Source organism: Ambystoma mexicanum, chromosome 7q, assembly GCF_040938575.1.
Source record: "Ambystoma mexicanum isolate Mex_15411 chromosome 7q, UKY_AmexF1_1, whole genome shotgun sequence".
NCBI classification, from domain to species: domain Eukaryota; kingdom Metazoa; phylum Chordata; class Amphibia; order Caudata; family Ambystomatidae; genus Ambystoma; species Ambystoma mexicanum.
In genome coordinates, this window is record NC_090941.1 from 1,024,513,802 (window position 1) to 1,024,519,494 (window position 5,693).

A 5,693-nucleotide genomic window follows, 5' to 3' on the forward strand; every position below is an offset into this window, starting at 1 on the left:
GAATTAAGGCCATGAGTCTATCTTTCAGAAGGTAACAAATGTAATATATACACCAGTGAGAATGGGCAAAGGACTCTGCTGCAGAGCGGTATAATCGGTCCGTCAACCGCTACCAGGTCCTGAAGACTGGTGCTAGGCCTGGAGCTTAAATACTCTTGACTTGGTTACTGGATACCGGCAGAGCTCATCCAAAACTGTTCTTCTTGCCATACAAGGGATGCTTCAGTCTCCAGTGTTGCATGGCCAGGTTTACATTTAGACCAATCCTACTTTAACATACTGCTTGAGGAATACATGCTGCTCTTGTTTAGCATAATTTGCTATGTTATAAACATTCATACATAAACACATCTTCCCCTCATTCTTTCAACACTTCACTCAACATAATTATATTTGATCTTGTCCAGTAATTTCTACAAAAACCCTTATTTATACATATTGTTGCATTGTGTGCATGAACACTGTTATAAAGCCAAAGCCCCAGGGATAGTGCAAGCGCAAGGTGGTTGCAGGTACTGTGGGGGCTATTACACTGAGGAGATGCCACCTCTGCCCTTCCTGCAGGTGCACTTGGTGTGGCAGGGTGGCAGCTGCTGGCAGGAGACTCACAGGAGGCAAAACCCAGGAAAAACCATGTTTCCCAGCAGCCTCAAGCCAAAGAACTACAGCCCCAGCAGCCCGGACATCTTCTAGAAGCAATCAAGCACACAGGGCCTGTAAACAGGTTGGGCGACGCCCAGGCCAACGCCCAAAGCAACGCGGATGTGCGAGAAGACATGCATGCATGCGCAAACCCCGAACGCTTGTTCGCGCGCGATACAAATGCGAGCAGATGCATCCCGAATAGCTCCAGAGCTAAAGCCATACGCGGGGCCAGCCCTTGCTCGAAAACAACCTTCCGGCCCGCAATCTCTAAAGATAAGTGATTTGGCATTTAACTAGTATACGGTGCATGCTGTAAATACTTATTTGAGTGTCTGACTTACATGGGAAGGCACCGGTTGCCTTTTTTGACAGCTGTGAGAGCTGCGGAAGTGCATGGGGAGAGACTACTGAGATTACTTGGAATACTAACACTTACTGCATGCAGAGTTACGCTCACTAGTTGCATGCACATATGTGGTTTTTAGCTAAACAGATGTATCCACAGGACACATAAAGGGCGCATACTAACTGTTTCCTCTTTTTGTCAGGTGCACGCTGCCTTCAAACCCGCCCTGGTTACCGCAAGGCCACAGACTGCTAAGGTGACCAGCGGAACGAACACAGTGGGAAGCCAGAGCTAAGTGCTTTCTTCTTTTTATGCCTTAACGCATTTATAGTTTGGTGTATGTGCTTGCTCACATCACCGGAGCACTCGCTAAGGAATTCATGTTTAGGCAATAAAACGTGCTATTGTTTATGTATCACGCTGCTTATGTACAGGGGGCTCAACTCTACCAAATCTAAAGAGGCACAACTCAGTGCAGATGCAAACTGAGTGTGGCGCTCCACAAGGGTGGATGCATGCATGAGATGTGAATGTATGTATGTGTGAGAATGAGTTGTTGCTGGAGTTGACTCAAGAAGAATACCAGCACAACGCCTATCAAACAGGCTTGCCAAAGTCAGAGCTAAGGAGCATGCCTTCCCTCTAAGCCCCTTACCTATCCACAACCTCTCCCTAACCCTCAATCTGGTTTTCCTACAATTCCCCAACCTATCCAACCCGTGGACCCTAACATTCTTTTCCCGTGGGGGTCGCGGTGGCATGCGTCGATTCAATACAGGCGCCAAGACCACCAAAGGGAGGTAGGAGTTTGTGCTGCTTCTGCGCTGGACTGTATTTCGCCTTGACAAGCACGTACGTTCTGCTATTCTTAGTCTGCAAAAGCTTTTGTTGAACAGAAACAGCCGCCCATCCACTTCGTGTGGTCTGCGAGAGCTGTTGACGGTGATGCAATGCCTGTAGTCTACTTTTAGCACAGGCTACATTCCTTCTGGCAGAGAGCCTGCTTTGAGATAAGCTAAATACAATGTAACAGTTTTACAAATATATTCGGCTAAATATTTATTTGCACCTTATATTTAAATCCTATTTTCATTTAGTGGCTGGCCACGCCTGTCAGTGCTATAGTGCTTAGAAGTCTTGGCTAATTGTAAAGTGCTTGATGGGTGCAGGAAGGCACTAGCCAAGGCGCTAGCTCCTCCCCAACAAAGGGCTTATACTAAAAAAATGTATTGCCAATCCTTACCGCTAAGTTACAAAAGAGTGTGGGATAGTTTTCACAAGAAAAGAAAGAAGTGTTCTCAAATGATAAGTGAGGATGTTATAGCCCGGTTCTCCCTTGCCCACGTTTTTAACACGGGATAAGGAAGGACTCTTGAGCACAGCACACTCCTGGGCTTCTCCAGCACAAGCTACAGTTTCTTTCAGCGATATCAGGAACTTCGGTAGCCAAGTCTCTTTTCTACAAAGTATCTTGCCTCCGAGGGCCTGATGTGTCAAAATAACAAAAACAAAATGTCCTTTCCATATGTATGTTGTGTGATGACTTTTCCCCCCTTAATCCCCCTCTTCTGGGCTCAGACCCTTCTTGAATGTTAGCCTCCCTCTGTTGGGTTCACTATGGCCTTTTACTCAAAACATTTTCACCTGGTGCATTCTCGAGTCTCAATGTCTCTTTAAACAACCTTTCACTGTGGACATACCTCAGCCCGGTTCACTCTTGTCAACACAATGTTCACAGGGTTATCGCCCTCCGCCCCGTTTTGCAGCCATCCCTCAGCCGGGTTCAAATTTGCCAGTTATACAATTCACTTTGCTTTTTCACAGTGCAGGATTTACTTCCCTTAGCTTTATACCTTGGTTACGATAGCCTCCCTCGATCATGCTCAGACCATCAATTCACTGTAGATATCCCTCGGTCGGGTTCATACTTGTCATCCTAACACAGTTCATGATTTTAACGTCTCATTAGGAAAGCGGGGTTCCCTTCCCCTAGCTTTCTGTCGGCATCCCTCTGTCGGGTTCACACTTGCCTTAGTTCACTAGACACCTTTGGTTCACTCCTTACCTAAATCCGGGTCTCAGCCCCACGTCAGGCTTTCTCTAAAGCCTGCAGTCAGGCTTCACACAGTTCATACAATATTCTTGGGGTGTTACTGACCACGCTAATTCACAGGCATCCCTCAGTGGGGTTCACATTTGCCCCATTTGTCCACTTTGTTTCTTCCGTGTGTCAAAGACTTTCGGTTGTACAAGGGGTTTTACTCAACCCTTGTATGACCACTTTGACTTTTTACGTCAGGCTTTCCTCCGGCCTACTGGTATCTGTAGTTAAAAAAAAAGAGTCTTTCGAATGAGCGTCCCCGTGGCGCCGGACCATTCTCCTACTTGTCTGTCCCAGGGGTTTTTAACCGTTCTGAAACACACAAGATCTTTGTACTTTGATTCACATTAAGTTGCCATTTGTAACATTTGCTCAACACAGTTTGGTTCTCCCTTCGACTCACCGGCTATGATGAACCGCTTGGCGTTTCTTGTCTCTGGAGTCAAGGACGTTACCACAGCAGCAAGCGTCTCTCCCTGCTTTGGTTACCAGTGTAGTGGTGCTCTGAGCACCGTTGACATTTGTGACACCACACGCTAGCTATTGTTCCCCGGCTTTATGATTCATTTTACGTAGGTTTTGCGGGTCTGGGTCGAAAAGGGCAAGGGCACTTCTCTCCTTGTCGTCCTTTCGGTTCTTGCCGTCTTTCTCCTCCTCTTGAACTGCCGTCCTGGAATAGCTGCCTCCTCGTGTGGTATGCCTTTCTCAAAGTGTGCTCTTGTGCTCCAACTTTTATCACTGAGGGGAAGGGAAAGGGCCGTCAGGTGTGTATAGTTATTGTCAATTTCCTGACTCTGCCTGACCATTGTGTTGGGACATGTCAGGTAAACGGCACTGGTTTTAGTCCGTTGTCTTTCATGGTGTAAGAAAGTGTTCATGTCAGGAAAGGTGGGGGGGTAGGATTTCTGAATATCCTACGGGGTAGGAAGGAAAAAAGGTGTTATAAGGAAGGGGGTTCCACATCTCTTTCTGCCAAGCCAAGGAGCAAGCTGATCGACCCTCCGAGGTCCAACTTGGGGCCTTCCTTTCATCTATCTCCCTTTCTACTTGCAGTGTTCCCCAGGGGTCTAACCTCTCTCCCTGGCTTTTCAACCAATACCTGGCAACTCTTGCCCACCGCGTTGCCATTTTCTGCTCCAATATTCAGTGCTATGCTGATGCTGACACTCAACTCATTTTCAGGCTTCCCTCAGCCACCTCTTTTCCTTCTCTCATCTCTGATTGCCTATCTGCCATTCAGGATTTGTGTGCCGCCAATGATCTATGCCTGAATGCCAACAAGATGGAGATCCTCCTCATCGGCACACCTTCAGCCTCCTTTCCTCTCACTCTTTGGCCGGCCTCGCAGGGCCCTCCTCCTACCCCCACCTGCTTGGCTAAGAACCTCGGGTCATCTTTGACTGCACGCTTTCCTTCTCTGCCCACATCTGCGATGTCTCTAAAAAGTCAAACTTCATACTGCACCTTCTCAAAGGTATTCTGCCTTTCCTCTCCTTCTCCCAGAAGCTCACTGTCTCTCGAGCCCTGGTTCTCTCTAGGTTGGATTATTGTAACAGCCTCTTTCTAAATCTACCTGCTTCTACTCTCCGCCCTTTGCAACTTATCCAGAAAATATTGAGAGACTTGTCCTTGGCCTCAAGCCCTGGGATCATATCTCTCCAGCCCTGAAATCTCTCCATTGGCTCCCAGTGGCTGCAAGGATTAAATTCAAGACTCGTTGCATTGTCCACAGGTTTTTCTGGGGCTTGAGCCCAAAAATACATTCAGCTCTCCCTCCGTAAATACCTTCCTTCCCAAGCGCTTCGCTCCTCCACCTCTAACTCCCTCAGGGTCAGTCTTTTTTCAAAGAAACGAGCTGGCGGTAGATCTCTGTCTTCGGCTGGGGCCTCTCTCTGGAACAGCCTCCCTATCAATCTGAAACTTGAGGAGAATCATCTCCGGTTCTGGAAGCACCTCAAGACCTTCCTTTTGCTTCTGTCTTCTCTCCTCCTCTCCCCTGCTGACCTTTTACTATCTCAGCATCGTGCACCTGGTCACCCTCTGACTTTCGGGCCCTGGTACCTGCTCACCCTTCCACCCACCCGCACTGCCCCCTGGCAATCCCTTGCACTGGGGTCTGTATCTGTAACCCTACAGCACCCAGTTTTCTGCACTTATCAGACACACCCTGTCTGTTGCCTTAAACCTAGCACTTGCCACCTGCTGGCTGCACTACCACTGTTTGTGTGTTTACTATTTATTTATTTATGTTTTCATGTATTTGTATTCCTTTTCTCAGCACTTCCCGCCCCCCCATGCACTTTCCCCTTTCCCTCTCCCATGCGCTTCCGCGTTCTCAATGTCACTGGGCCTAGTAAGATCGTTGTTTGTTCTCCCCTGTTCCCATCCCTTGCCTCGTCACACTCTGAAACACTTGTATACGAGTGCGATACAAATAAAATATCAATATCCATATAACAAATATGCTACAATATGAGACAAGTGTCAAGTCCCAGTGCCGAAATCCTGCAGGAGCAGACGAATAGCCCACCAGATCCCTCAATCTAGTACACACAACAGTTAGTTGAACAACTATTGAGTCCACCAGGTAGGGGGAAAGGG